Raw genomic sequence first — 22,347 nt, forward strand, 5'->3', positions numbered from 1 at the left:
CCACATCCCCATTCATGGACCTTTTATCTTGATGACCTCAGCTTGCCTGGCAGGCAAGTATTATACTTTCTGGATGAAAGTTGGTCAAATTTGTGGCTTCAACAGCCATCTCTCACTTTCCAAAAAAAAACCCAAACAGATGTTAATTCAGGGAAATCAACATTTTTCAGCCCTCTGGCTTTGAAGCAATTACTAAAATACAGAATTTTACACTCTGGGCACAGTCAAAGGACTGGTAAAAACATTAATCACTGTAAAGCAGCAGTAAAGGACTTAGGTATTGGCAAGTACCCCTTTCACCTGCAAATTCTAGTTATGTACAGGCATAGCAAGCCCTTTACAAAGGTCTAAGAGAGTGTCCTCCATTCTGGAGAAGCCATGTCAGATATGGAAGAAGATGCATGAGGGCTCTGCAGCTATTCAACCTGCATCAGCTGTCTCAATATCTATGTGAGAGACCTGGTAAAACATACTTCTGACTCCTAGGGCAACGAGCTACCCTTGAAATGCTTCTGCACTGCATTTCATGCCCACAATTTTCTGCTCTTCTCAAAATGAGAGTTGCATTCATGCCAACAGATGGAAAACATCATCATCTAGAGTTGGATCCATGCCTTGCTACTGGCTGGAACAAAAGTCACGGAAGTAGTTTAGTTGAGTTAAAAACATTTTTGTATGGTGGCCTGGGGATGAAAAGTTTTCCCACAATACACTGAAGAAAGATTCATACAGTGATGTAGCTTAATGAAGTACCTATAGAGCCAGTGTAGACACAGTGCTCTGCTCTGACTTGCATGTGAATTTACAAATAGGTACTCCATGCTAAAAACTATGCCAAACAAACTCAACTTCCCCAAAAAGCCCAATGCATGGAGCAGCTGAACAATGATACCGTCATTAGCAGGTCTGTCACAACAACAAAAAAAGAGAATAATATGAATGGAAAAGATTGCATCAGAAAATCAGACAGAAATCCCCAGCCCTGGAACTCGTAGTCTTGTAGACAGAGAGGAGAAATCAAAAGGTCACATATGAATCATAGAATCATTCATGTTGGAAAAGACCTCCTCTCCAATCATTGATCCTACTCTATGAAGTTCACCCCTAAACCATATCCCCAAGCACTGCATCTAAATGACCTTTAAACACATCCAGGGATGGTGACTCAACCACCTTCCTGGGCAAGCCCATTCCAATGCACAACCACTCTTTTTCACTCTGTGAAAAAATTTTACCTAATGTCCAGTCTAAACATACCCAGTTGCAGTTTGAGGCCATTCTTTCTTGTTCTATTGCTAATTATCTGTGAGAAGAGACCAGCATCAACCTCTCTAGGTCTCTTCTCACAGCATCCTTTCAGGTTGTTGTGAAGAGGAATGAGATTTCCCCTTGGCATCCTCTTTTTCAAACTAAACAGCCACAGCCCCTTCAGTCACTCATCGTAAGATTTATTCTCCAGGCCCTTCACCAGCTTCATTGACCTTCTCTGCACTCACTTCAGAGAAGAACCTAAGAATGGGTGCTGAGATGGGAAACGGGGTGGTTTCCCTTTGTTAGGAGGCAATCCTAATCAGTGCTTCACTAAAGAGATTACAGGAAAACTAGAACAGAGAAGGGACTGCCAAAATCCCCACCCATGAAACTCTGACATCCAGCAATTCTCTGAAGCAACATCTTGATGGTGCACTGCACCTTGGGTCTACCATGGTACTATCCTTCTACGTAGTTATTATCCACTCTGTTCAGGTCAGCACTAACACTCATATTCACAAAGCTGTTTTCTTTCTCCCTCTGTCTCTGGGACTTTGCTTTTTCATGTGTAAATCTTTTATAGCAATATGCTCAGTTATACTGAAGAGCAAAAGATTTATCACCAAACACTTTAGCTCTCTTGTCTCATGGGCTGTAATTTTTCAGGCTGTGGGTCAGAGACCTTTTCATTTCATTGCATGACCCAAGAGACTAGTTTAGCTGCAACGTGAATTTCCCATACCTTTAGTAATTCCTATTCAAGAGAATATTTAAACTACCATTCAAACCTGACCAGAGCCTCCTCTCTTGCAAAAAAAGCTGTATCATTGTAGTCTTTTGTCTCTTCAGGTTCCCAGCTCCTGTGCACTGCATCCCTCCAAATCGCAGATAGAGACAGAAAGGGTGCAAGTGCTTTGGACACTGCTGAGGTTTTTTCCTACCAGTGAAAGAATCAAAACACCTATGAGAAAACTACAACCATCCTTCTCTCAAGTCAGTCTCACCACACCAGACTGTTCATCTCTGGTATTTAAGGGGCTCAAGGCATTTCCCTGACTTAACTGAAGATTGATAAAGAATTGCTGATCCTCCCCTTTGGAGTCCTTGAAACAATATCCTTAGGCTAAAATGTCAAGGTTTGATGTCCTTGCCGGTTCTCCTCTGTATTTTTGCATGCACAGTCTGGTATCCTATAAAGCACAGATTCTTCAGTACAATTTCTAAGAACCAAGGGGGAAACACAATTTTTGAAGAAAAGTAGGCTAGAAACCTGGCTAACTGTAGGTTCTTTAAAATTTCTCTACATTCTGTGTTAATAGTTCAGTGTTTGGGGATTTTTGATTTTTTTTCTAATTTTTTTTAATCAAGCTTCTATAGGAGTATAAACATTATAACTTAATACAAATGTCTCAAGAGTCCTGAAATCCAAGCATGACACTGACTTCTCTTCACAATTTCCCCTTTCCATTTTAACAGAATGCTGTGTAGCAGAGCTTTAAGGATAACTTCTGGGGAAAAAATATTATGTATTAGGGATTTTTTTTTTAATTGGGAAGAAAACTTAAAAAAAAAACAAAACACAATTACAACTGTTCCAAAAGGTCTATTCTCCAAACAAAAGCAAGCATTAAAATAAAATTATTTTTCTGGTTTCAGTTGCTAAGAGCAATGTAACTCATCACTCAGGATCAAACCACCAATGTCTACTCATAACAGGGTACGGTTACATAAAATTAAGGCTGGCGCTGCATTGTGCCCAGATACTTGAGGTTTGGATGCTTAACTATGAATTTCCTTCCTTTTATGATCTTAAGCCAGAGAACAATAGCTGTGTTTTAATCTTGCCTTTTGTGAATTTTCTTGTTCTTTTCTTTCAAGTGTTTACATGCAGTGATACAGCCCTGCGTGATGCCACAAAGTAGCACATCATCCACATCTAGCTGTTTACCACATACGCTATGATATCATTCAAGGTTGCATGAATCAGTATCTTTCTCTCATGGAATGATAATGGATTCAAAAAAAGTAGTGGGAGTCATTCACCCATGTCTGCCTCAGATGGCATGCTTATGATTAAAGGATGCAATATTATGGTTCCCCAAACTTATTCTAAATTATTTTCAAATGGAGATACCTGGAAAGAACCTTCAGCAGCACTACCAAGTCATTTGTTCTTCTCATTTTTATAACGACCACAGAACCAGAAATATGCAGCAGATTCTCTTCAGTCATTGCAAATTGATTTGACTTGACTATAGTCAACAAACAAAAAGACATAATTCCATGAAATAAAAACAGTTTTCACAAGCTAATTATTCATCAGTTTCAAATTTTCTTATCACAATACTAGACATGTAAAATATAGGTGTATGAAAAACAAAATTATGAAGATGATGAGTACTCATCCATTAGTAGTGAGAAATTCTACAGTACAGGAAGTACTCCACATTTTTCAGAGGAACTTGGACAAAACTTTTGGCTTTTATTAAATAAGACTTTTATTAAATAAGACTGAAGAGGGACTTCTTTGCTAGTTGGACAAGAAGACCAAAACAACTTGCTCCTTCAGGCATGCCTGATTTCACAGAATCACAGAAATGTTACAGGTTGGAAGGGACCTCTAGAGATCATTGAGTCCAACCCCCCTGCCAAAGCAGGATCACCTATGCCAGGCCACAGAGGAAAATGTCAAGAGAAGACTTCACAACCTCCCTGGGAAGCCTGTTCCAGTGCTCCATCACCCTCACCATAAAGAAGTGTCTCCTCATGTTGTGATGGAACCTCGTGTTCTAGCTTGTACCCATAGCTCTTTGTCCTATCACTGGACACCACCAAAAAGAGACTAGCACCTTCATCCTGACACCCACCCCTCAAATATTTATAGATGTTGATAAGATTCCCTCTCAGCCTTTTCTTCTCATGACTAATATCCCCAGGCCTCTTAGTCTTTCTTCAAAGGAGAGACGTTCAACTCCCAAAATCATGCTTGTAGCTCTCTGTAAAGACTCTCTCCAGCAGCTCCCTGTCTCTCTTGAACTGGAGAGCCCAAAACATTACTCCAGGTGTGGTCTCACCAGGGCAAAGTAGAGGGGAAGGAGAACAGAATAGAAACAGGCTTCCAAAACCAGAACTTTATATTATAAATATTAATGTATTATTCACAACTACACCTTTTACTGATACTTATCTTATAATAGTTCATTCTCCAGTTGAATATATTAAGTCTGAGCCTCATTCTGTGCTAAATATAAATACAGTACATAGGGATTCAAGTTTCCTTAACTTTCACAGTGCCACTCCATCTAGAGATTCAAGAACCAAGACACTGGTGCTCTACAAAGCATACTCTGTCTCCTGCATTTTGCAGTTAAAAGATCATTAATGGTTAAAACAGCATCCGCTGCAGAAATCCAGGTTAAACTAGCTTTGGGTCAGTCCTGACACCACAGTATGAACAGAGTAGTAGCATCTTAACCCTCAAATTTTCGTTTAAGAGTGTGTCTTCTACACTATGCTAAGAGCAGCATAAGAAGACTCTGCCTAGATTGTCATTCCTTTGTTTTGCAGCCAAACCTCTGCACACAGTTTCCACTCCTAGAACATTTTAAAACAGAACACACAGGCACCCATTTCTGTGCAGAGAAATAGTCTCATTACTCAAGGAATACAAAACCTGCGGTATACTAGAGGTATACCACAGTGCTAATCTCAAAAAGGAGGTCGGTTACAGTATGTATTCTCTGTTCTTTCAGGAGGAAGAGAAGGCTCCACTCTGCTCTGCATGCTCCACTGCTGTTCTCAAAATCAAATTCATTGCCACTACAGAGAGACTGCCTGCAAGTACAACCTCCAGCAGAGCTGGACAGCATGCTCTGGGGCATGTAGGACTTCTGCAGCAGACTCAAATATTCCAGCAAACCTAATGCAGCTCTCGGTGCCCTGTCAAAACCCACAGATGATCTGTAGGAAGGGGAGGCACACCCAGTGCTTTAGGGAGTTCACAGAAGGATGCACAATATAGAAGCTTAAATTAGGATAAAATTGTTCAGGGTTGGACTTTTCCTATTATAATATTTAACCTTTATTTATAACACATGGTGATTGCAGTCATTCTCTCTAAGTTTTGTCTCTGAGAGGTAATACCTTCCTCCTGGTAGGAGCATAGAGGACAATCTAAGGCAGGATTAGGTCCTCTGCAGCTACTAACACGGTGCAACACGGTAACCTTGTATTTTTGGAGGAGTACCTTCTTTCATCTTAGTCTGGAGAAGAGAAGACTGAGAGGGGATTTAATAAATGTTTATAAATATATGAGGGCTGGGTGTCAAGAGGGAGGGGACAGGCTCTTCTCAGTCACACCCTGTGACAGGACAAAGGGCAATGTATGTAAACTGCAGCACAGGAAGTCTCACCTCAACATAAGGAAGAACCTTACTGTAAGGGTCACAAAGCACTGGAACAGGCTCCCCGGAGAGGCTGTGGAGTTTCCTTCTCTGGAGACTTTCAAGACTCATCTGGATGTGTTCCTGTGTGACCTGCACTAGATTCTATGGTCCTGCTCTGGCAGAAGGGTTGGACTTGATCTCCATATGTCCCTTCCAACCCCTTACATCCTGTGATCTTGTGTTTTTGCCATGCTTTGCTTCCACTTGATTTCATTAATGTTTGCTGACCATCTGTAAGGTCCATGTAAATGCCACAGTCTTGCGCATTACTAATATTGGGACAATCAGACGCAAAGTTTCTTAAAATATTAAAAAACACAAGATGGCAAGAGGAAAGACCTAAACTTTCAATTAAAAAAGACTATTAAGACATGAAAAATATTTTGGTTTTTAGACTTTTGTCCACTTGTCAGTAATTCTTATTTATTGCTTTCATATTGCTCTCCATTTAAAAGGTTTAACATCCAACAGAGAAAAAAAAAAAAGAAAATCCATTATTGCTCCATGGAATGTATGCCTTACCTTTAAATAGCTAGGCCCATAGATTAATAATGTTGAAGGAATAAGGTCTAAAATAATTTACATAACAAAGCTCTACTGTATTTGTATTCTTCATGGAAAAAACAGACTTTCTAATGAGGATGAATTTGAGGCTGTGATCTAAAAACAGAACTTACCTTGCCTGCATCTTCCTTTTCACTACACAAAAGGACATATTCATACTGATTTGCATTCCATACTGCGTAGTATTATCGTGCAATGTGAAACACAATTTAAAAAAAAAATCATGAGGAAAGCTAAATCTAGCATTAAAATTAAAGTCTGATTTCTGTCTACAGAGGAGACTTCAGAAAAGTAAGGCCTTCCCACACAGACTTGCTACAGTCAGCCCAGCTCTTTTAGGATGGAGCTATAAATCTCTTTTCCTTTGCCACCCTACTGTCAGAATACCAGTGGCCACAGGGACTCATGTCATCTCACTATTTAAGAATCTTCCTTTAAAAAACCCAACCACTACTACCTTTTTTTATTTATTTGTTGTTAATCTGCAACACTGATAACTATTGGATGGCAGTTATTGACCTAACCTGGCAAAGTGATTTAAGGATGAATTTTCTAATCCCTTTCTGGTTTTGTCTCATTTACTTGAACAATTAGATGGATGTAAGGTGTTAACACTTTATTTTAGAAGTTTTTAGTTATTTCATTTGTTATCTCAACCATTCTTTCAAGCTATGTCAAACAAAAGATGTTTAAACAAATGGCTGATCAGCAGCTAAGCAAAAGAATTCTAATCTAACACAGCTTCTGTCATCTGCTTCAGGATAAACTTTGTACAGTCTTTTGTTGTTTTTTTTTTTAACAAGCACAACCAACAGTTTATGTGGTAATCCAAACTGGTGGGAAAGCCTATAATTATTTCTTTTTTTATTATGATAAATGGAACTATGAACACTTAGTGGTCAAGATGTCAAGAAAAATCTAAAGGAAAACTCACTTCAAAATTCTTTTTAAATGTTTCTGCTAATACTTTCAGATTTTGTACAAGAATATGCAACTTAAAAGAAGGCTTCCACTGCATAATTATTTAAAGAAATTAGCTGTATCCTAGAATGACTAAAAGGTCTTATTAGACTTACTGTTTCTTTTTTGAAAACAGTATCTTGCTCCTGTTTAGACTGTGAATCCCTGTCTCCTTGGGGTAGGTACTGTCTGTTACCCATGCAGGGGAATGGCCTCTGGCACTGCCACACTATAAACCAACAATAACCACTGAAAGCACACCTGATCATCCTCCTGTCCTGTTCTTCCTCAAAAGACAAGCAAGCCAAGTATGTCCTAACATTTTACTTCTACCAACAGCTTAAGAAACAAATCCAAGACCTTCCAGACAGCAGAGCTATGGCAGACCTATGCAGGCAATTTTCTTTGTGGGTAAACAGCAGCTGCTGTCAGAAAAGTCATCTAACTGGTATAGCCAATCTGAGCTCCTGAAATAGTTGCATGCCAGGAAAGTAACCCCAATTCCAGTACTACTGTTTACAGTAGAACTGCTGCCAACATGGCTGCATCAGTGCAACCATCACATAACTGTGATTTTTCCCACACATCTAACCAATATAACTATGCCAGCAACACTTTCAAGTATAGCCAAGCTTAGCCTGTGAGGCAATTGCAAAGATCATCTTTTCCCATGTCTCCATGTGATATGAGTTTTATGTGAGATGGAAAGGTTATTAAAACTCTGTCAACCCAAATGCCCTATTTGTCAACTGGAAGAAAACACCACAAAAGATACACAAGAACAATAGTCAAAGGAAAATGTTGCACATTTTCATCATATGAAGGAGGATTAGGGGGGGTACAGTATTTTTTTTTTTCTTTCTTTCTTTTTTTTTAATTAACAGTGTCTTGCTCGCATTAATTAAAAGAAACATTTGAGTCAACTGTTCCTGGCTTGGATTAATTTCATGATTCAAATTATCCTGAATTTACAACACATTTGTGTGTGTTTCATATTGGGACAGTTTAAATCTTTGTAAATTAAGAGCTACAAGCTGTTTCATCTGATTGTATTCCATTACACTTTGTTCTCATATAATAACTACCCTTCAGAATTCAAAAGGCTTATCATTTTGAGCTGCAATCAAAAATAAGAAAGACTGACTTCAGCAGGGAGTGGTACAGAGCTGGATCTTCCGATCATCTTTATACACTTTCAGGCTGCTCAGATTCACCTGTGCTCCAGCCGTGATGGAAAAATGTTCTGAATGTTTTGTTTGGGCTTTTTTTCCCTAGGATATACAGAAGATATGGAAGAAGTGTGAGTTGCTTGACATAAACCAAACCAGTGGTATGCAGCTGTGGTCTGCAATAAATACAGAAAGTCACAGATGAGCAAAATTTACTACCACAATGTATCTGTGTGCATGGATCTTTCCTGTACATAATTCCATTGGCTTCACGCACACACACTGCTTCCATGGTTCACAGTAACAGGATGGTTACAAAATAGTCTCATGACTATGTTTCAAGAAAAGGCAAGCTTTCTTTTAGGCTAGTTCTTGTATCACTGGAGAAAATCCAGTAGTAAATTAGATCAAATAAAATCTGGCAGAGTAAAATATTGCAGTTCTTAAATAAACAAAAACCTAGACACACAAATTCAAGTTTGAAACACCCTTTACACATTCTTTTCTCATTATTTTTTCTGAAAAACAAAACACTTCATTCACTACGGGTCAGATGCCCAATAACTCACACAATCAGAACATAATACAACTCAGAAGCAAGACCCAGAACTGCCACAGACTCCAAGCCATTTCATGTCATATTTTTTGATTTGTAGATTATCATGAAATCTTGATAAATACTTCCAAGACAGTGTCTTTTGTACAGCTGTCAAAATTTTTGTGAAGACTCAAATGCTTTGTTGGGATACAGTTAGGCTATTGGATCAAATGATGACACTTACCTACTTACCACCTCAATGAAGGTTTACCTCGTCACATTAAGTAATGAACCAGCTTTGATACACACTTTTAGTGCATTACAAAAATACCTGCATCATTTTATGGATTCCTTCCTGTGTCATTAAATACTATTTATGACTTCAACATGGACTGAAAACCTATATGCATAGTCTTCCCATGAGGCTGAAAAGAGTATCATGAATGATTTCACCACTGTATACACGTCTCCTGGTAGAATGTAAAGCTGGCTCTAAGATTAAAAGGTCAGACTTGATTGCCTGTCTAAATCGATTCAATCAGGACTGTGACAATGGCATTTCAACTTCAGATTAAATCATCTGTTTATGAGGTATATTTATAGGTTTAGCTGGATGCTATGCATACAGATACATAAGGAGATGTATTTTAAGGAAGGCATGCTCCCTTACAGAAACAATCAAAAATTCCCTGCAGTAGTCACTCCTATGTAGTACCAAACCTGTGAGATTTAATGTTTTGTACAATCATTTTAGAGAAAGGACTTACCAACACTTTCAGAGAACAGAATTATCCTACGCTATTACGTGAATACAGTTCCAAGGACCTGGATGACCCCTCTGCAGTCCTTAGGATTTTACAGTACAGTGATATAATGCTCTCCCACAAAATATTACTCTCTGAAGAGCCTGATAAATGTTTAGCTTTGGCTCTTTTCCTTTCCTGTTTAAAAAGTATAGTTCCTATACTCTTCGATAAATGTTCTGGTTTGAATTTAATGTTTTCATACCCAAGCTCCTGCCCTTTCTATGCTTTTGAAATTCATTTTCTTGCCTCCTGCAACTATACAGATGTCACTAGACAACACAATTGGCTTGAGTGACTACAAATTTCATTGTTCCTGAAACACCCAAGTTATGCAACTCTAGCAGATAAATTCAAAGTTCCTGTTTATGTTTTATTTCATCTTGCAATACAGTATCTTTAATAAATTGCACCAGGCTGCACAGTCCGGATGAAACCTACATGCATTTTTTTTTTCAACCTGACAGGTCCTATTTGATTTATGAGAGTACAAAACTTGCATGGGACTCTTTAATTTTAGACAGAAGGACTTTAATGATGTTTGGCTCATCCACATCTTTGCATTTTCCGCCAGGTCAGCAGCTGAAGGCCTTGCACTTTTGTACAAAATCTGATAAAATTATGGAAAATGACAGCAAAGAGAAAATTAATGCAACTTAAATGGATTTTAAAACATGATACAGTCCAAAAGGGAAAAAAAGAAAATGGGAAAATGTACGTAAGAAAAGGGGCAGCCTATCAGGAACAAGAAAAGAAAGTCTACTGGAAACAAGCAGGTATTTGGGGGGAAAATGGTACAAGCTACCTGGAGAAATAAGATAACTGCTTCGAGAACAGTCATTTCTTAGGCTGCAGCTTTGGAAAAGCTGATGTCCAGCCTGATGTCTCTAGTGGAAAGCCTGTGGTATTCTCACCTCAGTCCCTAGAAGACAGTAGTTCTCAGCATTAAAACAACATACCGTTCAGAAAATTGGACAATGGTGTTCAGGCAAGTCTAGGACTTAAAGCTGCTTGGGAACTGAACTTCCTCTCACCCCAAAGTGGGAGCATCTGGTTGAGTCCCAGTGAATCACCATGGACACCTTCTAGAGGCTATCAGTTGTCTTTTAAAAAAAGCTTTTTTCAAGCTCTACCTTCTCTCTCTTCCATTAACATTTACCGTAACTATTCAGAAACTAGATCTATATTAGCAGAGCAGCAAGCTAGAAAAAAGTTACACTTGTCAAATAGCATTTAAACTGAAAAATAAAATGCTTTTGAACCTGTAAGATATATATTTCAACATACAAGATATAAAGCTGAGAGTAAAGTGCACATTATTGAAAAGCAGCTGAAAAGCAGCTGAACTTTGCCTTTTTTTTTTTTAAACAGCACTTTCAGGAGCTATGTTGATGCTGTTGGGTTGTATTTTTCTGCTAATCCTTCTTTCTTCCCTATTTCTGCACATATGCTTAGGGTACATTCAAAAGCAGAACTACCAGGGACTCCAAGGACTTTTTCCTACAGAAAATGTTTATTAGTCAACAACAAAACTCAATGTCAAAGAACACGAAAAATTTAAAATGAAAACTGAAATAGTTTCAGTAATTCAAAACCATTATTTTTATTTTTTTCTCAGAGTTAAATGCTTTGATTTTAAAACAAATTTCCATTTTAATTTCCTTTATATTTTCTGGCAAAATATTCTAAGGAATGGACAAACTAGAATAAAAGTGAAACATTTGAGCAGTTTCAGCTTGTGGAATATAGTTTATTGGGAGAGACTGAGGCCATGGAAGTAGAAGAGGAGGTAAGTCTTTGTTGTGCCGAGGCAAAAGAAGTTTTGAAAGTGCAAGAATCTCACTACAGGAAATTATTCTGTTTCTACACAGCTGCCCACATTAAATGATAAACTGCTATAGATAAAACACTAAAATTATCAACCCTGATATAAAACCAGCACAACTCTGTAGCAAAGCATGTTAGAGAACCTTGCAGCAGGCTGAATCCTGGACAAGAAGGCAGCCTCCAACAACCTGTGTGTTACCATGACAGCACTGTTTGAAATCCTCTCCTCTGTGCTCCACCACACTTCCTTACCTGCAGTTTAAAGCTACCAAAAACTCAAGCTCCGTCACACCCAAGCTGCAGCATTATATCCCACAGCCTTTTCTCATTGCAGAGCAGAAGCACAGCAGGTCTGCAGCATTCACCTCTGCACTACTAATGGCTTTCACACCACTGTACACTGAGCCAAGACGCACAACTAAATCACAACTATGCTAGAACAGGGTTTGGCTCACACCTCAAATAACTCCTGATCTTTATTGCACCTTTCTTCCAAAGGGCTGCAGTCACATTCTTATTTCCCATTTGTTCCCTATAAAGTCTCCATTCAAAAATGTATTACTGAAGCATTGTCATGGAAACAGTAAAGGTTAAAACTTTACTTGAAAAACAATCTTGAAGAGTTTTAGGCAGTTTTTCTCAGTCCACAGTTGTTCTATGTTTTTTGGGCAGAGCCATAACCGACGTCACTGGTGATTAAGGAGAATCTCCAAATGTTTGGGTGTTTTTTTATACAACACGTATGGTGACCCTCTTTACACTGTGGAAGGGTGGGGAGATGCTTGTCTTCCTGTCTCCTATTCCCCATTCATCCTATATTCCTGCCTGCTTTTCTCCTTCCTAACAAAACTCCTGTTCCACCCAACAACAGAACCGGGTTTTTTTTGCCACTCTGATCATAGGATCACTGAATAAGTGAGGTTGGAAGGAACTTCAGGAAGTCTACATACTCCTGTAGGGTCACCTATGAGATCAGAATGGGTTACTTAGGCCTTTATGGAAACAGTTTTTAAAAGCCTCCATGGACAGAAGCTGCACCTCTCCAGGCAACCTGTTTCACTGGATGTCCCCCATGGTGAAAACATAACTGCATTTGAAAATGTTCTTATTGGAACATGCTCTTAGCAATCAACAAATGCTTTTACCTAAGCAATCCCATTAATAAGCACAAGGAATAGAAATTTATTCTCTGAGTATCATGCAGCTGACCTTACCAAATGAGATGCAGTGCTGCCTAATGGAGAAACCCATAAAACACACTGGTAATTTTTTGGGGTAACACCAAACAGGACTTTTGGTAGTCTAGGGACTGTCTTTGCCTAGTTATTTCATTTCTGTCTCAGCTTCCTCATTCACACAGTAAGTATAATGAGATTTACTTACTCTCTACAACCTTTTGAGTGAAAAAATGTAAATTTGATAATTCCTGTGATAATATTGATATAAGTATTTATTATTGCTAAAGCCAAATATCTAAATATACATATGTACATGTACATGTGTAGAACCTAGCATATCTCTAACCACCCTTAACAGTAACTTCCTCTGACTTACCCTCATCCAGAGAGATATCTAAATCCTAAAAATATACCATTTTATATATATATGTATTTATACATGTATGAATACATATACATATATATAAGCTATATAAAAACTTATCCTGTTTCATGTGTGTGTATATATGTATCTCCTTACTGAACTTTATCCTGTGATAGTGCTAGGAATAAAGTAGCTCATCCATAAGACACAAATCAAATTTCTTTATAGTCTACATTCCCAGAAAAGAGAAAAAAACCCAAAAGTTTACAATTGCTGTTATATTTTTGTTTCCAAGGCCACTGAAAATACATAAACCAAGCAGTCTGATCAAATTCCACAGCACGACTCCACCCTTATAAAAGGTGTATGTTGAATAAATCTTTTACACTCACCCCATGAAAGACCTTTCTAGACAGCTATTGTAAAATACCAGACAAACCAAGCCCTCAGAAGGATGAGCATACAAAGCTCATGGGAAGTTTTTATTCTGTAAGGGGTTGAACAGAGGATGATCTGAAGAAAACATTAGTTGCTTTGCAGCCTGTACAGAATACATTTGCTTCCCTACAACAAGGTTGCAGTAGGAAGGCAAATGAAGCAAACAGATGATTAAAGGATGGATCAATGCAGACAAAACCCTAATTCAACCAGCAATGCAGAATCACAGCACAGATAAAGGCTGTGTTAAGTACAGCTCCCTCACTTAAAAGCACTGCTTTATAAAGTTACCACTGAAAGTGAGCTTGTACATTCTGGCTCCAAGATCTAGTCAAGTACATGATACAGGTTTCTTGCCAATTTTGCTACACAGAACTTATTATAGAATGAAAATACCCCACCCTTAACCAACAAATACTAAACATGCTGTACTACACTAATGATGTATGTTCATGCTGGATTTTCCTTAAAGGACTATACGCTGCTTTCAAGCACACCTATCTGTATAAAGCTGATGGAGTGATCATGCTGCTAACTATTAATTTATGTGTGAAATTGGATGCTGCACATTTATCTTTTATCAACCTTTTCCCCAAGAGAGACAAGGAGTATTTTCTGGTGACTAACTTGAATGACAGTAAATTTAATAAGTACTGCTCAAGCAGAAAGGGTCTACTGATAGCACCAACTCACCTCAGGGAAAGCACGGGAAAAAAGCAACTCTGCTTTGACAGCAGATACAGTACAGCAGGAAAACAACATGTGGACAAGGGCCCAAAACTAGTGCCATGGGTTTCATGACAGTGGGATGAGTGACAGGACCTAAAGAGCTCGTTATTTGGTTCTGAATGTTTATAATGATGCTATTGTCAGGTAGCACAGCACACACTACTGGTGTATATAGGATGAGATACTTGGATTGAGCCAGCAGAATAACCAAAATGTCAGAGAAATTCTCATTATGAGAATATGTTTAGAAGAGAAATAGGAAATGGAGCCTGACATTTCCAAAGCGAAGGTGGACACTTAATTAAAATACTTTCATTGCTGTGACCTCTTAGCACCTACACTTAGTTCCCAGTGTCAGTGGGAGCAGCAGGTACTGAGAGCCTGGGAAATTCAACCCATTTTTATTGAGGTGTTTAAATATGGCCGTTTGAAAAGGCTGACACTGACTTCCCTAGGAATTGATCAGTTTGATTAAGTAGACAGATCTTGGAAAAGTGAGAACATTTTGATGAATGCTTCCCATAAGGAACATGGGGACAGAGAGGGAGTTTAAGGGAAGTTGTGAGAGAAACTCAGAACGAAATGGAAGGGGAGAGGAAGGACACCGGGCCCCAGCCAAGCCCTAGTTACTGCTTTTAACATGTGCCTGGAACTGTATATATGTGAGTATAAGAGGGAAATGAGCCAGAACAAATAACACTGCAAAGCAAATGCTAAACATGTTTTTCTTCCCCACCTCATGGGAGAATAAATATTTTATCCTGCTACAGTTCTATTATTTATCTTCTTCATACCACATCCAATTGGGAAGTGAAACTGTTAAGACTTAATGTCAAGGTTTAAGGGAACTGTTTCATTTTGAGTTCAAATGCTTCAGTTTGGCAGTAGAACATCTGCTTCAAATGTTTCAGAGGCTCTTGACATTTACTACACTATGCCCCCAAAAAAAAATTCAAGCAGCTGAGAGCATCACTGTGTACACTGTAAAACTGAACATTCTTTGTAGCATGTCCCTTGTACACTGTATGTCATCCCAGTGCTGAAAATAACGGACCGTTCTGCACTAGGAATTGTATTTCAATAATGTAGTAATAACACATTTTTATTAGAGCGATAAAAATATCACTCATTTCTTAGTATAAATAACGGTGACAGGTTACACAAAAGAGAGAAGGAGAACAGGAAGAAAATGAAGAAAGGGGTTATACAGGAACCACAATCTGCTCCTCCGTATCACCCTACGGCACTTTCTTTGGCATTATTTGGAGTTCAGAGTTGTAGTTTTTTCTCAGTGAACGCCAATTTTAAAAAGGACTTAAAATCGTATCTTTCATACATCTTAGGGGTGTTTCTGAGATTGCAAAACAAATTTTCATTGTCTTTTTTTTTTTTTTAATTTGCTTGCAAGTGACCTCAAAACTCAAAAATTTAAAAAACGTAGAATTACATTTTAATTGAATCTTTCATACAGTGAAAAGCAGCCAAAAACTCTTAGCATCAAAAGAAGGCAATATCTGCTTCAAGTACAAATTCACTGAATTTGCTTACACTAACTAATGAAAACCATAATGTGAAAATTCTTTGTCTTTAAAGGATAATAAATACAAATCACAAGTTAAAATTATAACAAATCCCTTCCTTAACATGAAAAAAAAATAAAATCAGTAGAAGAACAGCATCCTCAAGTTTACATGTCCCAGGTACACTAACTGTGTTACTAACAGTTAGATATATAACTCCTCAGTGGTCCCAATACCTCACCTACATTCAGTAGGGACTACATAAACAACAAAATTTAGTGTCTTACTTAATTGCTACTTAGCTATCAGCCACACATGAAAGTTCTCAACCCAAACTGACCACCAACACCAAGAAATTAAATTAAAAATGTCCTAAGCTATTCATCATTTGTAGCCAGATCTTTCTTAAAATCACAGCAAGAAGGAAAATACAGATGTGGATATGGTTTTTGGACTTAATGCACAGTGTGTCCTTTGTGGATCATATGACCAATCAATGGCAGACTTGAAGTGTTAGAAAGATCTTATCTTAAAAGCAGACAGCCCTTCCCTGACAGGATGGCAGCAGGTTATTTTAAGGCTACACAGAGAAAAAGATGGTCAGGCAGCACAGGAAAATGTCATTGCCTAAAGAACTGTGACCCACTTTTAATTAAAATGTTGGCACTGGAGTAGGAGTTGCTTCAAAAGACTGTAAAATGTGTAATACCTGGCCCAGGCTTTAGCTTTCCAGGAAGAAAAATGAGCCAAAAAGGGCTACATTTAGAAAGTTCCAATCAGTACTAAATTTGGACTTATATTATGCAACCAAATAAAATGGGCCGTTTTTCATACACTCAGGCAAATGTCATAGCAGGGAAAAATGATGTTGACCAGGGTGTAAATGAAGCCAAGTCACTCTTCCAAAGAACTCTAAAAATTACTCTGTAAGAAGGATTCCAGTTCTCAAATAAATATGTTACCAAAAGAGGCTAAAACAGTGAGTTCCATTTGTTGATCTAAAGGAAGCTCTGTAGGCTAAGTATCCTGTCAGGGTACTGAAAAGTATTACAGTAGGACAAATACATCTTTGCCTCTTATAGTGTTTATACACGCAGGTGATTCAGTCCTGTGATATGCAGACATGACACCTGGCATGGGACAGGGGACATCAGTTACTGACACTGGACAGAATGTGTACTACAAAGGCTGCACCAATAGTGCAGCTACTCTTTGTCATAATCCCACCAAGGCCCCAGAGAGTAACACGCTAACACCTCAATTTTCAGACACCAAAGATATCCTGCACCCCGTTCCACACCCAAGAAAAGTATGAGATGTACAATGGCAGATTCTAATCAAGTATTTGGTAATAAAGATAAATACAGAATACTAATGACCACTTGTGTCTCTACAGTACAGAATGAGCTACAGAAATGTGTTTGCATTGAACTTCAGAGACTTTGTGCAGTTACTAATCCAATCTGTATCAAAAATTGAAAGTGTCATCTAAAATAACCTCATATGTCATAGTAATTTTTCAGCTTCAGAAAATGCCCAATTTAGGAATAAATTACAATAACCCTTTTTCATTCTTTTAGTCCATGACAACTTGTGAAACCCCCAATAGCAGATCTAAAAAAGATGGGACTTTTTTCACATACTTAAGCAAACAACAAATTGAGAGAAGGAGATGTTGACCAGGTTGTACATGAAGCTGTCGTCCTTCCAGAGAACTCTCCAAACACCACTTTGTAACACTAACTACTTCAACAACTCCAACATAAACCATGTTCTCTTTGAAATAAGAATCTCAACAACATATCATAATATCAGATCAACTTTCTACAAGAGATGAATACATACCAGGAAAGACAAAGAAATAAAATGCCCCAGCTATACCTAGACAGGAAATCTTCTACAACTCTTATATAATACATAAGAAAGAATCACACCTGAAGTTAGGAAAGTTACTGTTCTGTACTTGAAACACAGCTCTGACTAAGCAGCCCAAGTTTATAGCCTGGAATGCTCCAGCTGGCACCTGCTAGAATGCTTTAAAGCATTAGCCAGAGTCACCTCATTTTGCCAGTTAATTTTTTTTTTAAGTATGTATTCTGCAATACACAGAAACAATCTTTTCCTTCAGAAACTTCTCATGATTCAGAATCTGTCAATAGTGTTGAACTTCAACTGTTACTTCCTCATATATAGTTAATAAAACTTAAGGAAGCACCTGTTTTCAAAGGGATCTATCTAACACACTATTTTTTTTTATTCCTGGCATTAAAAGAAAAGTTTGAGTATTTGTGGCACCTTCATAGCCGCAGAAGGATTTCAACTTTCTTCCCACTGGGACATGCATTATAACTCAGAATCAGTTAAATTACTACTTGTAAGAACAATTGAAAATTAAAAAGCAAAAGTCACACAGCAATGCCATAAATGATTCAAGAGATCCTTCATGTATTGAAGGAATTCCTATTCTCTGTACTGAGAGTTGGTTCTCATGGTTATAGTAATAAATATTCATTCTCTGCATATCCAAAAAGTGTGTTATAAACCACACTTAAAACCAGTGAAAGTGATTTATTTGCTCACATCTTCTACAAGTGTATGGCTCCCTTTCAGTCTTCCTCCTACAAGTAAGAACTGTTTATCACTTACACTTTTTCTAATTTTGCTGTATTTCAGAATCTCGCTCCAATTAGGCTTGCCCCAGTTCAGCGCTAGATTCATGAGTGAGAGGAAGAAACCTATTTCCATCAACTTTCACGTTACTGCAACTCAAGGAGAAACAAGCCTTACTTAGCATTGCTCCTCAAGAAGCCTACAAGGCAAAGAACCTCTGCAGGAGATTTTCCTCCATGTGCAATTCTGGTTTATACATTACTATAAATAGACAACAATGTGGATTTACCAGTATCCTTCAAAGAGCAACTTGCAAGCCTCATTTCACAGCTGGTTCCTTTAACAAGGCAGCATCAATCTTGCAGAGCATCCCTCAGTACCTTAAACAAGTGGCATAACAGCATGTAACACTTAACTATCACTCTACTAAATTTGTCTCAAGCAAACTTCAAAAGGAGAGATAGCAACACTCACCTGAAATGGAACAGGGTATTAGCTAAGGTAGGGCAAGGGAAAGAAATTTTCCTGATTTGAGTCTCATCCATATAAACAATCAGCAACACTGAGTGTATTTTATAATTGTGTAGCTGCTTCAAGATTCTAACAGGCTACATATCAAACTCTTAGTAACCACCTCTCACTCATGTCCTAGTATGTCCATGGAAGAAAATTATTTCCAACCAGTTACTTCAACTTGTCCTGGTTATGCAGAGGCTTTTGAGAAAATACTTTGGCTGTACCTACAAAAGCTCAAATATTTTAAGTCTGCTGTAACCAGCAACATTTATTATGTCTTTTCTTTGGTTTTGGTTCTCACAAAAAAAAAAAAAATACAGCTGCTTAATTATATGTCCATTATGCACCTCCACAGCATTCTGTCCAGTTATTTTTTGGCAGAACAAAAGGCAGTAAGATGTCATAAGTGAAAAGAACTGATGTAATAAGAGTTATACATACTTTATCTAGATCAGATATGTAACCCTCATCCCTTTTCTATTCATTTGCTCCTTCCTGTACACCTGGGTCACATTCCCTTCATTAACAGAAAAAACTCTGCCTATATATTCTTATTATCCAATAAACAGAAACGGAAGTGCCAAATTCTTCAGTTTGATGACCTCATCGGAGGTCAGCTGACAATCTGGATATACTCACTTCCACTTACAGATATTTCTTGCTTTCTACTTGTGTTTTTCAGCATTACCAAAAAAATCCATTTCACAAAGCCAGTCTTCATTATTGTTTCCTAAGCCTGCTCTGTCTAGCTGTAACTGATGCTACTCTGCAAAGTTCTCAAAAGCAGAGGACAGAATCCTAAGTCTGCCACTTTCCTGTTTTTTAAAAATACCTGGATTTTTGCAGGATGCCATAGAAGCCTGACAAATCACAGCAATAGCATTTCCCGTTTTAACAATTACCCATCATGATAAAAGAAATCATATACTTTGTCAAGTGCCTGAAAAGGTATTTTAGTCTGAATAGAGGAGGAAAAGGAACTGACAAAAAAGTCCAGATGCTGGAATCCAGATAAAAAGAAGTTTCCTAGTACTAGAGTGCAATGTGGTCCCTTAAGTACTGAAATGAATGTAACTTATATGATTACTTCTGATATATATACTACAGTAATGCCAGATATTTGATTGCAATTTTATTGAGAAAAAGTCAGAATGTACTGAAAGAAGATACAAAAGAATAAGTCAAATTTGAATTATAAAAGGGCTAATCCACTCAAAGCAATGAAAACACCTCTAGTTTGACTATACGTAGAAGTATTTCTCCTTGTAGGACAAAAGGTGCTTCTTCTTAAACAATACAGCAAGGATGATTAGGACAGCAGTTTTACTCTTCATTAGTCCTCTTATTTTAATATAAACTAACTTGACTGAGCAAAACCACAACCTTCTTGCAAATCAGGACAAAAAAAGTTCTTCAGTACAATGGTGGTGGGACTCTGGAATAGGCTGCCCAGGGAGACTGTGGAGACCTCCTACCCAGGGGTGTACAAAGTACAAGGCCAGGTTGGATGAGGCCTTGAGCAGCTGAATCTAGTTGAGAGGCATCCCTGCCCATGGCAGGAAGGTTGGAGAAGATGGTCTCCAAGGCATCTTCCAACGTAAGCCATTCTATGACCAAGGCTACATAAACTCCCTATATAAGTTTTCAAGCTACGTAAATGTCCCTATAACAAACTTTTGCCTAAAATGACATTCCCTTTTCAATGACAAGTAATCTAAACTGCTATATAGAAGCTACTCTTCAGAACACTATCACATTGCATCTCCAAAAGAAATGTGTCACAGTGGTCATCACGCCTTCACTTGGAATATTTGAAGGAGAGTCTGAGGTAGAATTATCTAATGCAATGCATCCTGGAAACTCAAAGTCTCTTAACAAGCATACACAGCAAAGGAAACTCTTCAGATGAAAAATCTGCATGTCTCTTGATGCAAACTGGTCATGGTATGTACCATGCCTGTAAATCAAATTAGCAAATTTAACAAACAACAGTTGGCAGGAAACATACAGTACTCCTACCCCCGGGCTGCTGTCCTGTAAAATAAAACAATGATTTATTAAATACATTTTACCTACAAGAGAGCAATCGTTAACAATCCTCCACAGGTTCAATTCATTTTTTTTCAGAGATTGTTTGGTCTTTGGATATAGAATAAGGAATGTTCAGAGAAGATTAACACAAAACTATACCATTAGTAAGCCCTGGTATTTTATTAAAGACCAGAAAATACACCCACTAAAAACTATTATTTAAAAACTGGAGCAATCAAGTAACATCTACATTGCAAGTTACATTTGCTAGTTCTGTCTCATCCATTCTATTAAAGTAGTTACTATTGTCTTGATTCACCAAGTTCCTTAAGCATATGTCTAATTTTAAGAACGTGAATAATCCCCTAAAGTCAAATGACTACTCACTCAATTAAAGTTAGACATATGCTTAAGTACCTTGATGAACTGAAGTCTGTAATTGCCTGCAGTTGTTTCTGCCAATTTTGCTGCAAGTAAAAAAACTCAGAGTTTTGCCAGTGAAAAAGTGATACCATAATGCTTTTATCACTGCAGAAACTGATTTTATTTATCCTTTTATTTCTTTTCAAGTTTGTTTTTCCACCCTTAATTCTATGCAAAGTGTTCATTAAAGTAAAATAAATGGAAGAGTATGGTTTCTCTTCTGTTCATTTATAGAAAATCTTTGCTGAAGTATGAAGTGTAAAACTTAGAAAAGACACAGGAGACTTGCTACTGCAAGTAGCTGATACTGAATTTATTGGGCAGAGTCATAAATTGAAAGAGCATGATGATGAATGGAATGAATACAGAAGGAAGCTTCACTTCAGAAGAGTTTTCCAAGATAGGAAGCTCTAGAGTGCTTGCAAGAATTAGGGTCCTGGGCTTACTGCAGCACCCAGTGAAGTCTGCAGGAAGATTTACATCAAATTTTGAGAGGTGGATTGAACTGTTACTTCTCACAAACTATCAGCTTCCCCTTCTTCAGAAAAAACCACATACTTGGCAATACCTGCTGAAAGTTGTTTTTTAATGGTTCCTAAAATATAGGATAAGACACAAAAGGGGAAGGAATATAAAAAAGAAGTATCTCTATTTATAAACATAATTAAATCCTTGTAAAGTATGTTCCTTTATATCTATTAAGACCTTAATAAACATACTATAAAAACACAGCAACTCTAAACAATTTATAACAACTCAATTCACAGCCTTCTTGCCTGGTCCAAGGATAAGGCTGAAAACAGCTGTTGTTCTATGGCTAAGACTTAAATAATTTGCACAAGAAAAATACAACTATCAGTGGCCAAAAGGTGAGAAACAGGCAGGGTTTGCTATCCCACCTACACAGTCAGTAGTTAAGAATTCACCACGAACTGTTTTTGCTGGTAGAACAATACTGTTAACAATGAAGAACCGCATAGG

General features: G+C 37.8%; 1 protein-coding gene across 1 annotated transcript in view; it reads right to left on the bottom strand.

The window, feature by feature from the left end:
- The window catches only part of SUGCT (succinyl-CoA:glutarate-CoA transferase), a 308,741-nt gene that overhangs the window by 210,206 nt on the left and 76,188 nt on the right, over positions 1 to 22,347 (bottom strand). The gene's annotated exons all lie outside the window — the stretch shown is intronic.

This window comes from Indicator indicator, chromosome 11 (assembly GCF_027791375.1).
Source record: "Indicator indicator isolate 239-I01 chromosome 11, UM_Iind_1.1, whole genome shotgun sequence".
NCBI lineage: Eukaryota > Metazoa > Chordata > Aves > Piciformes > Indicatoridae > Indicator > Indicator indicator.